A 12,816-nucleotide genomic window follows, 5' to 3' on the forward strand; every position below is an offset into this window, starting at 1 on the left:
TCGTCTTAAGATTTCGTCTTATTGTTTCGTCTTAGGATTTCGTCTTATTATTTCGTCTTAAGATTTCGTCTTATTATTTCGTCTGAAGATTTCGTCTTATTGTTTCGTCTTAAGATTTCGTCTTATTATTTCATCTGAAGATTTCGTCTTATTATTTCGTCTGAAGATTTCGTCTTATTATTTCGTCTCAAGATTTCGTCTTATTATTTCATCTGAAGATTTCGTCTTATTATTTCGTCTTAAGATTTCGTCTTAAGATTTCGTCTTATTATTTCATCTCAAGATTTCATCTTATTATTTCATCTGAAGATTTCGTCTTATTATTTCGTCTTAAGATTTCGTCTTATTATTTCGTCTTAAGATTTCATCTTATTATTTCATCTGAAGATTTCGTCTTATTTCGTCTTAAGATTTCGTCTTATTATTTCATCTGAAGATTTCGTCTTATTATTTCATCTCAAGATTTCATCTTATTATTTCATCGTCTTAAAATTTCATCTTATTTCATCTTAAGATTTCGTCTTATTGTTTCATCTTAAGATTTCATCTTATTATTTCATCTCAAGATTTTGTGTTATTGTTTTATCTGAAGATTTCGTCTTATTATTTCATCTCAAGATTTTGTCTTATTGTTTCATCTCAAGATTTCGTCTTATTGTTTCATCTTAAGATTTCATCTTATTATTTCATCTCAAGATTTTGTGTTATTGTTTTATCTGAAGATTTTGTCTTATTATTTCATCTCAAGATTTCGTCTTATTGTTTCATCTGAAGATTTCGTCTTATTATTTCATCTGAAGATTTTGCCTTATTTCGTCAGGACAGAACTCAGAAGGTTGTGATCAGCGGCACAGAGTCTCGTTGGGGACCTGTAACCAGTGGTGTCCCCCAGGGGTCAATACTCGGTGCAATTTTGTTTAATATATTCATTAATGACCTGGATGAGGGGACAGAGTATATCCTCCACAAGTTTGCTGATGATACCAAACTGGGTGGGGTGGGTGACACCCCAGAGGGCTGTGCTGCCATCCAGCGCGACCTGGACAGGCTGGAGAGCTGGGCAGAGAAGAACCTAATGAGGTTCAACAAAAGCAAGTGCAAGGTCCTGCACCTGGGGAGGAAGAATGCTAGGCACCAGTATAGGTTAGGGGTGGACCTGCTGGGAAGTAGCTCAGAGGAGAAGGATCTGGGGGTTGTGGTAGACAGTAAATTATCCATGGCCCAGCAATGTGCCCTTGTAGCCAGAAAGGCCAATGGAATCCTGGGCTGCATAGGGAAGAGTGTGGCCAGTCGGTCGAGGGAGGTCATTCTCCCCCTCTACTCTGCACTGGTGAGGCCACAACTGGAGTGCTGTGTCCAGTTCTGGGCTCCCCAGTTCAAGAGGGACAGGGAACTGCTGGAGAGAGTCCAGCGAAGGGCAACTAAGATGATTAAGGGCTTGGAGCATCTGCCTTATGAGGAAAGGCTGAGAGCGCTGGGACTCTTTAGCCTGGAGAAGAGAAGGCTGAGGGGAGACCTTATTATGGTGTACAAGTATCTAAAGGGTGGGTTGAAGGAGGATGGAGCCAGGCTCTTTTCAATGGTTCCCAGTGACAGGACGAGGGGCAATGGGCACAAGTTAGAACACAGGAAGTTCCGTTCAAATACACGGAAAAACTTATTTACAGTGAGGGTGACAGAGCACTGGCCCAGGCTGCCCAGGGAGGCTGTGGAGTCTCCTTCTCTGGAGATTTTCAAGACCCGCCTGGATGCAGTCCTGAGTAATGTGCTCTAGGCAATCCTGCTTTAGCAGGGGAGTTGGACTAGATGATCTCTAGAGGTCCCTTCCAACTCTGAACATTCCATGATTCTGTGATTCTGTGAAAAAGGAATTCCATGGCAGCAAGATGAGCTTTTGGTTCTTTAGGAACAGTTACAGAAGAAAAAAATTTAAAGTAGGACCACTGCTGAATTCATTAAGAGTGGGTGCAGTTAGATCTGAGGTACTTAATGTCCTCTTTGCCTCAGTTACCACCGGCGAGGTCTCCAAAGCCTCTGGGCTTTGAGGCAGGACTCTTGAGGAGAAGCACAGAATGGTAGGGGTTTGGAAGGGACCTTTGGGGATCATCTAGTCCAACTCCCCTTGCAAAGCAGATTCACCTAGAACAATCTGCAGAGGATGGGGACTAAGCCAGGTGTTCTTGAGCCAACTCCACCCTTACCAGTCCGTGGGACCAGAAGGTTTGCATCCAAGGGTGCTGAGACAGTGGTTTTCTCCAGGAGGTTCTGGGCTGTGATGATCCCAGTAAAAAAGGAACTCAGATTCCATAGGGGATCTTTCAAGCTGCTGTCAGTGAGGGCAATATCACAGAGGCAATCTTGTTTCCTTTAGAAGGTACGAACCCCAGGAGGTGTCGCAGAGAATGGGCTTTGCACTGAATGCAGCAAACCATGCAGACCCCCTCCATAGAAGACAGTCTCCTGTTTTGGTCAGTCAAGCTACCGTAGGAGTTTCCTACAAGGAAACAACACTATTCCTCATCTCTGCAGTTAAACAGCAACGATGTTTTCATGAGAACTTCTTGCTGCAGCGTTGCAGACAGGCCAGGCCATGCAGGAGGCTTTTTGTCCAGTACAGAGTGGGACCTGCCTGCAGGCTCTTGTGTGCCAATACACTGCTGAGGTTGTCCTGCGGCCACAAGCCCTGTGCAGCACAGCGCAGGTGTGAAGGCCATGCCGTACGTGCAGCCGAGTGCAGCGCAGCACCAACTGCTCGGTGCACAATGCGTTTTCGGGTCAGCACCAGCGCTCAGGTTTCCCTGCGCTGAAACTTGGTGCCACAGCTGAGGGGCTGCAGCCCAAATGTGCACTGCCAGGAGGAGCCCCATGTCTTGTCACAGCATGGTGATGTTTTGGGGTGAAATGAGATCAGGTGGGGCAGTTTTCTGAGCTGGGGTGCTGCAATGGAAGGGTAGAGGCTCTGCTGGAGGGAGGGGCAGGGAGGATGAGGATGGGGGGATGCCCCCTGTGTGAAGGAGCAGCTCAGATCTATGGAGCGCCTCGACGAGATGGGCAACATGTTGAGGTAGCTGGTGTGAGAGAGGATGGGAGGAAAAGTCAGTCCAGGTGACACTGTCTTGGCAGTTATCCACTCCTTGATCAGGGAGAGGAGGAAGAAAACCTCTTCCCACAACAACCCGGAGAAGTCTCCAGGTTCATGAGCAGGTTCCCATGGGGACCTGTAAGTGTCCTGGAATTCACTGGCCAGGCAAAGCAACAGGGTGCCAACAGTCTGGAGGATCTTGGGATGACTTCTTAATAGAGCTGCCAGGTGGGCCAGGAAGGGTGATGCTCACCTGGCCCTGGTCCTGGCCAACAAGGAAGAGCTGGTCAGGATGTGATCATCAGTGTGAGCCTTGGCTGTCATGACCTGGAAATAGTGGGGTCCCAGGTGCCAAAGAGGAGTGAGGAAGGCCAGCAGCGGAGCACAGATGGGCGGACTGCAGAGGAGAACACTTTAACGTGCTTGGGAGACTGATACAAGCGGTGCCCTGGGAAGCAGCTCTGAAGGGTGAAGGAGCTCAGGAAATCTGATAGGCCGTGCAGGACAGCCTCCTCCAAGGACAGGAATGGTCTATCTGAATAGCCATGAAGAGAAACACCCCTCTGAGGAGGCTGCTGGTGTAAAGTGAGTGAGCGCCAGGGCCCAAAGGCAGCCGGCAGGAGGTGGAAGCAGGGGCAGCTGCCAAGGAGGAATTGAGAACCCTTGGCCCTGCATGGAGGGAGGGTGCCAAAGCCAAAGCTCCCATGGGCTGGAGAGTTTCAGGGCTGGGGAGCAAAAGCAAAAAGAGCTGATGCAGGCTTGGAGGGTCATGGGGAATGAGTCACCCTCTGCCTGGAGGCCTGTGACAAGTGGGCGCTGCAGAGGTTTGCATCTTGGATGCATGCATCAGCCTAGCAGAGGGGGGTTCCTCCTGCAAGGGATGTTGCAGGGCCTGTGCCAGTCCATCCATGTCGGTCTAGATGGTGCAGAGTCTACTTGAAGACATTCCTCTAAGCCAAATGCATTGGCATTAATGCAAAACTGGCTAGTTAAAATCAAACATTTTATTCCCTTTGTCTCTCTGCTTTGACATCTTTTCACTGTGACTGCACGCCTGAAATCTCTCTAATAAGCCACATCAGAACTGAAGACTAAAGGAAAACTACGTCCAGACTTGGTTCCTTCGGGTGTTTTGTGTGGGAATGAGCCCTCTGGTGCCGAGTTCCTGAACTGCAGCTCCTGAAAGAGTGCCCAAGCTTCTGAAGAAGTAAAAGAAGCAAACCTGCAGGTTTCTGAGGGTGTTAGCAGGCCCTGCTGACATCCCTCACTGAAGAGACCATGGAGGGAAGGAGCAGACAAAGCATCTGTCTCTGGGGACTGGTAAAGCAGGAAGTTGAAGGCACTTGGTACAGGAGGAAATTTAAAGGTGAAGACCCCTGTGAAAGCCCTTGATGCGCTTCACCAAGCAGAGTGGTCAAGCCCAGAGCCCCATCCCCTGTCGAGGCGTATCCTTTGCCTCTTCCAAATTGTCCAAATACTCTGGGCACTTCCTGGGGGCAATGCAATGTGGGACTGTGTAACACCAGGTGCAGATCAGCAGCAGTGCACGTCCCAGGCTCTGTGGAGGGCAGGCGAGGAGAAAAAATGCACCAGAGCTGTCAGAATCTGGTGTCCTCTAATGGCGCACAGTGAAAGAGACAGAAGCCATAGCTAAGCAGACAAGGGTCTCAGTTCTGTTGGGGTGTCAAAGACCCACCAAGGCCCTTGGCCATCCCCACCCCAGCTACACACTCCTACGCCTGTGCCTGCTTCCTTCCTGCCAGCACTGTGGTTTTCTGAGGCTTTGCCAATGCCTGTGACTTCCCTACAATGCATGTGGATTCTTCAGTCATGATGACCTTCCAAAATGTATCACAGCAGCCCTCTTCTGACATTGGGCTGCTCTCCCAACATCTTTAGATTCATCCCATCTGCTCCAATGGACTACTAAGGCTTGGCCTTAGCTAAGTACCCCCAGACTTGATCTCCATCCACTGCTGGCTTTTGCATGGGGTTTTGCCTCTTAGGCACATGGAACTGGGAGACCTTGCTGGTGAAGAAGGAGGAGAGAAGAGAACACAGAAAATCTCAGATCTATTTACACATGCTCTTACTGAATTCAACAGCGGCCGCACATTATGTTCAGTTCTTCTTTAAAAGTTCCTGGAGCAGTGACAGCTCATGCTTGTGCCCGTGAACTTCCGTGCAACTGTCAGCTCTATAGGACCTGTGACTTTTCTAAAACCAACTGTATTTCTGAATTCTTCCTTTGTTTTAACACGTGCATCCACATCTTGCATGCTTCATTTTCTCTATGGAGCTTCCCCATGAATTTCCTGTTTCCCCAAGCTCCTCTCCTGACAGATGGGCTTGTTTTTTCTGACTATTGGTATGACTACACTCTCCTACTTGACAGATGCTGTCCTTGCAGATGAGGTATACTGAGCTCTGCTCTGCTGCCCTTCTGTGCTGGTCACATAGGCTCCCCACCTAAAGTCACAAGACTAAGACTAGCTCCTCCGAGGTCTAGACCTACACTCTTCTATTCTCCTTCCCTTTGGGAGGGCAGACCCCACTATTTCATGGACACGATAGCCAAAGCTGACATTCTTGTCACATCCATGTCCAGCTCTACCTTCTTTGAAATTAACAGGTGCAGATGAGTATTACTGTTGTTGGCCAATCTGGCAGCTGTGCTATAGAAACTGGGATCCTTAGCTGTGTCTTGATCAATATTCTCGAGAAGCCTCCAGGACAGTTTGCATGCAGTTGTGGTCCCCTTCCAGTGAATGCCAGGGCAATTAAAGTTCACAAGGTGATATAAATAGGTTCATTGTCTCCCACGACAATGTAACCCTCGCTAGTCTCTTTTCTGACCCTTACACAAAGGAGTTATCACCTAGAGGAGCTCCACAAATCTAAGCAGGTCCTTCACAACGAGGGCAAGCCTCTCTAAAAAGTTCTGCCCTCCTGATCATCCTGTACCCACGCATCACAGCACCCCCGTCGTGGCAGATGTCCGAACACCCCTCAGCTCTTCTTCCCTCCAAGTGGAATGAAGAGATGGCACACACAGCTCCAGACCCTTCTCTCTGTGCCCAGGCTGAAGGCCCTGGGGCATGGCTGGGCTGCAGCACCTCAGCTCTGGCACACTTGGGCTGAGCGCAGACTCACAAGAGGGAAACCTGCTTCCAAGGCCCCAAGACCTCAGCTGTGCAAAGGCTTTGCTTCAGAGCAGAGACATGCTGGAGTGGATGGCAGATGGCAGTGTGAAGAAGAAATGAGGTGCACACAAAGGGAGCAAGCTCTGCGGTGGGGATGAAGTTGGTCTCAAGATGAACAAGATGATGTTGCAAATGTCCTTGGTGTGGACATGCTGTGATTCAGGCTCACTGTGAAAATCATTGGCCTGATCCATGATTGTATTGTCAAGGGGATGGCTGAAAAAATCAGGAGAGAAGAACCAGCATAGTTTGAGAGTGAAGGAACACGAGAGGAGATCCTGGTGTGATGTGCTTGCTGTTCAGGTGCTGGCCAATTTTTATGGAAGAGAAAAAGGGATAGAGCTTGTGCCACTGCAGTGGTGAGATTCAGTCACTGGCCCAAAGGCACCCACTCTGTCTGAGATGCTCTGGGTGATGCCTGTCACACAGCCAGTCTGGGTGGGGACGGGGCTCCTGTACAGGACCTCTGCTGTCCCTGTCAGGCGCATGCAATTGTGCTGGAGAGCCCTGGCACCTCCTCGAGCATTCCAGGACGGAATCTGTAAACTAAATTGAGGTTCAGTTGCCCTGAATTAGGTCAGGCAATGAAGGGATGCACGTGAGACAAATGCCATCATACTCCAGGGACATGTGGAAAAGACAGCTGATGGAGAAGAGAAAGAGAGAGACTGAGCTCTGCCTGTGCCACGTGACTCCATTTGGTCAGCTGAATCCCTCTAGGGGCTGCCCTGGGCAGAAGGAAGAGTTACAGGGGCACTTGTCCTCCACGTGGACACCTTGTGTCATTGAAGTTGGCCAAAGGGTTTTCCCACCAGCCTCCACCAAGATGCCCCCAGATGCTGCCCCTTCTCTCTGAATTGCTCCACCAGAGCTGGCAGTTCTCAGCATGCCTCTTGTTCACCCCTGCCACCAAAGAAGTCTCCAGGTGTCTGTGTCCGAACATCTTCCTCCTGCCCTCCCTCTCCATTACTTCACAGGAGAGCTGAGACCAGGAGCTCACATGCAGGAGCCGCTTTTGTGCCCTTGTGAAGTGAGGCCAGAAGAATGCAACCTCCTAGGGGTTTGTGGTGGGCATGGGATGGAGCTAACACCTCTTGACTCACCAGGGATTACAAACCCAGGCTGAGAAGTCTCCATTGGCTCATCAGAATCTTTTCCCTCTAAACAGGAAAAGGAGATTGCTCCCTGGCATTGTTGTGGTATCCTGTCTAATAAAAAAAGAAAAAAAGGTATTCTTGGACCTCAACTTGCCTCTGATTGAGAATTGAAACTCCTGGACAGAAGTGTTTCTCCCCAGCTGAGGGAGGAAAACAAGTGATGACTTTATCCTGTTTCCCAGCAGGTTCCCCTGGAGACCCAGGGACACCTCCAGGGAGCCCAGAGGGGACAGAGGCAGTGCCACCGTGGGCTGGTGCTCTGCTGCTGATCTGGGCCGGGCTGCTGGGGCGGAGGGAGCTCCTGGCAAGCGGGCAGCGCTGCAGAGAGACAGCTCTGTCCAGGAGCAGGGCCTGCAGGCAGGGAGAGGAGACCTGTGAGGCAGAGAGAGCTTAAAGGCAGTTAGGAGTGGGGGGTGCTGAGAGCTCAATGGGGCAGGAATCTTCAACGCCCTCTGCGTGGTAAGTCTCTGGATGCCGGGCAATGCAGCTCCAATTCCTGGAGGGATCTCATCAAGCTGCTCCATCTGACAGCGGCTGGGATCTGTGTAGGAGGACTCTCTCAGTTCTGTGCTGTAGAGGAGGAGGATGTGCTCCAGAGCAGGGCTTCCCTGCTGCCCGGTGAGAGGGACAGAGCCTGAGAGCTGCCTTCTGCCGGGGATGGCTGTGGAGGTGTGCGTAGGGGTGTGCAGGCAGGGGTGGGAGGGCTGTACTTGCCAGCAGGGTCCCTGCACACAGGGGGATTTGTGCCAGGGCAGGGACTCCACCGCCTGCCAGGGTCAGCTCTTCACCTGCCCGGGGAGCTCCCACAGCGCTGTGGGGAGAAGCTGTGGGTGGAAGGAGTGACTGCCAGCAAGGCAGATGCCTTCTGCTGTGGAGAGGCACCTGTGTGGGTCAGGGCTGTTCCCAGCTCCCCATCACCCCCAGGACATTTGCAGAGGGTCCTTCTAAAGAAGGACATCAGGGCTGCATTTCACTGAAAGGGAAGGAGTCTGTGCTTGGAAATGCCCCCTCTTGGCTGGCTGGGTGGGCAGTGAGAGGTGGGAATGGATTTCTCATTTCTGGAGCAGGCATGGAGACCCCATTTCTCGTTAGCACTTGTCTGAGCTGCTCCTGAGCCCCCTGCACACCCCGAGATGCCCCTGGGCAGTTCCCGGCTGACAGGAGGGGTCTGCGGGCCAGAGCTGGACACAGTGTGGGATGGGCTCTGGGAGCACTGGCAGTGAGGAGACATGGGGACAGAGAAATGCCCGGGCAGGGGGGATTCCGGCACCTCCCGTCCAGCCCCTTCAGGGCAGACGCCTTCCCCGGAGCCACCCCCTGCTCTCCTCTCCTACCCAGCCCAGCCTCTGCCCTGATGGCCATGGGGCACCTGCCCAGCGGCCTCACCCTTGCAGAGGGGAAATGACTCAATCCCCGACCGCCTGTCCCTTTCTGACGCCCTCAGCAGCAGCACTGGGGCGTTTCTCCAGTTTTCCCCTCCTCTGTCTGCTCCCCTTCTTGTCAGCACTTGACTTGCTGGGATGAGGGCTGGGGCTAAGCTGCAGTTAACAGACCAACCCTCTGGCTCCTGCCATGACGATACGTCCATACAGTCCCCTCATAATCTGTGGGCTCAGGGCAAAACAAATGACCCAATTCTCCCTTCCAGACACCCCACCCATAGGACATTCAACTCCTTCTCGGAGGGGCTCGTGCTAGGCTGCAGGCTGCTCTCCAGATGGGCACAGCGTTCCTGTGGCATCTCTGTGTTATCCAGCAGCCCCATGGAGGACACCCCTCAGTGCTCAGGTCATGGCAATGCTGCCGGGCGTCTTGGCGCAGGCAGCTGCAGGGAGTCCTCTGTGTCCCTGTCTGGGAGGGGAGGGCTGAGATACTCCTCAGGTACAATGAGACGGGCTGAGGGGTTTGGAGTGTGGCACAGGGAAACTGCATTCCTCTGGTCCCAGCAGTGGCCAGTTCCTTCTCAGGGGAACAGCTGAGTCCATCATCATCCAGCTCCAAGAGGTGCCAGCACAGGGCAGCTGAGAGCAGGGCTGCTGGACAGACCGACTGCCCTCAGCCCACACTAAGGGACAGCCCCTCGGCCTCTCAGAACCCACAAGGCTTCACATGGAGTACGGCAGAAAGTCCAACAATTTCTGCCATAAAACACTCCTTGGGAGCATTGGGGAAACAAGAACAGTACAAACAAAACAAAATCTCCACAGCTGTGCTCTGCAGTCAGGTGGACGGGGAGAAACAATGCTGAAAATACAGAAGGGTCTGGAGGACAAATCTTATGAGGAACGACTGAGGGAACTGGGGTTGTTCAGCCTGCAGAAGAGGAGGCTGAGGGGAGACCTTATCACCCTCTACAACTACCTGAAAGGAGGTTGTAGAGAGGTGGGGGCTGACCTCTTCTCCGTGGTGACAAGTGATAGGACGAGAGGAAATGGGTTTAAGTTATGTCAGGGGAAGTTTAGATTGAATATTAGGAAACACTTTTTCACTGAATGTGCTATTAAACATTGGAATAGGCTTCCCAGGGAGGTGGTGGATTCACCACCTCTGGAACTTTTTAATAAGGGGTAGCTGTGGTACTTGGGGACATGCTTTAGAAGTGGTTTTGTCAGGGAAGGTTAATGGTTGGATTTGATGATCTTAAAGATCCCTTCACACCTCAGCAATTCTATGATTCTATGATTCTGTGAAAATCTCTTTGACATTATGAGTTGATTAATCTGAGATCACGCCATGTTCCTATTTGCCTATTTCTGCAGGGTATGACTGACCCCTCCAGAGCTCACAGCAGAGTTTTCTGATCCCTGGGGCGCCCTCAGCCATCACAAAGCAGAGTTTAAATGAGGGACGTGCCAAAGATCGTCTTTAAAAGCGAAAGGCAGTCTCTGAAGCTTCAGAGAGATACAGAGCAGTTTTTTTTCTTAGAAAAGTCTTCACTATCTTTGAACTGCCTTTTCTTTTTTGGACAGTGCCCAATGCTCAGAGGCAGCAAATGTCCAATGGCAGCTCCATCACCTACTTCCTCCTCCTGGCATTCGCAGACACACGGGAACTGCAGCTCTTGACCTTCTGGCTCTTCCTGGGCATCTACCTGGCTGCCCTCCTGGGAAACGGCCTCATCATCACCGCCATCGCCTGCGACCACCGCCTCCACACCCCCATGTACCTCTTCCTCCTCAACCTCTCTCTCATAGACTTGGGCTCCATATCCACCACTCTCCCCAAAGCCATGGCCAATTCCCTGTGGGACACCAGGGCCATCTCCTATGCAGGATGTACTGCGCAGGTCTTTTTCTTTCTCGTCTTTATATCAGCAGAGTATTTCCTCCTCACAGTCATGGCCTATGATCGCTACTTTGCCATCTGCCATCCACTGCACTACGGGACCCTCCTGGGCAGCAGAGCTTGTGTCCGCATGGCAGCAGCTGTCTGGGGCAGTGGGTTTCTTTATGCTGTGCTGCACACAGCCAATACATTTTCACTGCCCCTCTGCCAGGGCAATGCCCTGGACCAGTTCTTCTGTGAAATCCCCCACATCCTCAAAATCTCCTGCTCACATTCAGACTACTTCAGGGAAGTTGGGCTTCTTGTGATTAGTGCCTGTTTAGTCTTTGGGTGTTTTGTTTTCATTGTGCTGTCCTATGTGCAGATCTTCGGGGCAGTGCTGAGGATCCCCTCGGAGCAGGGACGGCACAAAGCCTTTTCCACGTGCCTCCCTCACCTGGCCGTGGTCTCCCTGTTTGTCAGCACTGGCATATTTGCCTACCTGAAGCCCTACTCCATCTCCTCCCCATCCCTGGACCTGTTGGTGTCCTTTTTGTACTCGGTGGTGCCTCCAGCAGTGAACCCCCTCATCTACAGCATGAGGAACCAGGAGCTCAAGGATGCCCTACAGAAACAGGCTCAATGGAAAGTGTTTCACCGACACTAACCTGCCTCCCCTTCTCTGCACATTGCCCACAGTTTATCTTAGGTCGTGAGTCTTCTTTTTTCTCTTGTGATAATCCTGCTTATAGATAATTTTCTCAGTTTACGCTGCTTGTCTTGAGGCTCCATCCTACTGTGTCTGATCCTTGCACAACACTGTGTCAGGTGTGGCCTGTTAGATAATTGCTCTTCAATAAAAGGGCATCTCCCAAGTGCAGTGCCTGAAGGATGGGCTATTCCTCCAAAGTTCCTTCCAAAAACATGTTCAATTCAAGGTGTGTCTTCTCCTTGTTTTCTCAATTTTTTGGAGCTAAGCTCATGGTACTCTTGGGTTCCACTGCACCAAACGTTCTGGATTTGAAAGCGCTCTTCTTCATATCCAATGGCATGGGAGATGGTCCATGAGCTCCCATTATCTTCTCAGTCTTCTTCACGCATGACAGGACTGATGGCATATACTAGACATTCTGGAAATGCATTGGAAGGGGGAGGAGAGGCGGGATTAGGGACTCAACACGTGCCCTCGGGCTAGAATGGATGGAGACTCAGAAGGTGAAACAGCCTCAAAGGTGAAGTCCACCAAAATAAAGCCCTGAATCACTGTGTCCACACACAAGGACTCTGCAGTGCCGAGGGAGTCATGAGTGACTCAGCAGGCACAGGGAGGGGAGACTGGGGAGACGCAGGAGCTGCCTGAGGGAACTCCAGGGCCAGGACTGCTGTGCTGTCCTGGGGCGTGGGGCTGCCTGGGGAGAGAAGGGGGCAAATTCAGTCAGGGCTGGGGATCACGCACAATATGAATTCCGGAGAGGCAGAGAGTGACCAGCCTCTTTTTCCTCCTTCCCTCGGCGCCAGCATGAGCCCTGGGGCTGATGGGCAGGCTGACCTCCTTGTCTACCCCCCAGGAGCTGCTGTGCCCTTGGGAGGAGCTGGGGCTGTGCGGTGAGTGCCCAGAGCTCTGCATCAGCCTGTGGCGGGCAGTGCTGTGGGGCCAGCCCAGACTGGGCTGCTGGTCTGGGCTGTCCTGGGGAGAGGGCAGGGGTGGTGGGCAGAGCTGGGGAGGGCTGGGAAGGGCTGGGAAGTGCCTGGGAGAGGACAACGCCAGTACTAGAGCCCTTTCCAGGGAAGACGGAGGCAAAGACGTCGTTGAGTATCTCAGCCTTCTCCATGTCCCAGGTGACCAGGTCTCCCCTTTCCTTCCCGAGTGGGCCCACATGTTCCCTCGTCTTCCTTCTGTCACCGACATACCTATAGAAGGCTTTCTTGTTGCCCCTGATGCCCCTGGCCAGATTCACCTCCACCTGGGCTTTAGCTTTGCTAACCTGATCCCTGGCTGCACGGACAATTTCCCTGTTTCCTCCCACACTACCTGTCCTTGCTTCCACCCTCTGTAGGCTTCCTTTTTCTCTTTGAGATTGAGCAGGAGCTCCTTGGTCATCTGCACAGG

General features: G+C 51.8%; 1 pseudogene across 1 annotated transcript in view; it reads right to left on the minus strand.

Annotated features, from left to right (window-relative positions):
* Nucleotides 1-12,538, minus strand: part of LOC309685815 (maltase-glucoamylase-like) — a 46,667-nt pseudogene extending 34,129 nt beyond the window's left edge. The window contains exon 1 of the transcript in view: nucleotides 12,455-12,538. The product of the transcript in view is annotated as a maltase-glucoamylase-like (transcript). The remainder of the gene's footprint in view (nucleotides 1-12,454) is intronic.
* Between the last annotated feature and the right edge of the window lie 278 nt (nucleotides 12,539-12,816).

Source organism: Vanellus vanellus, assembly GCF_965231255.1.
Source record: "Vanellus vanellus genome assembly, contig: HAP1_SCAFFOLD_532, whole genome shotgun sequence".
Classification (NCBI taxonomy): Eukaryota; Metazoa; Chordata; class Aves; order Charadriiformes; family Charadriidae; genus Vanellus; species Vanellus vanellus.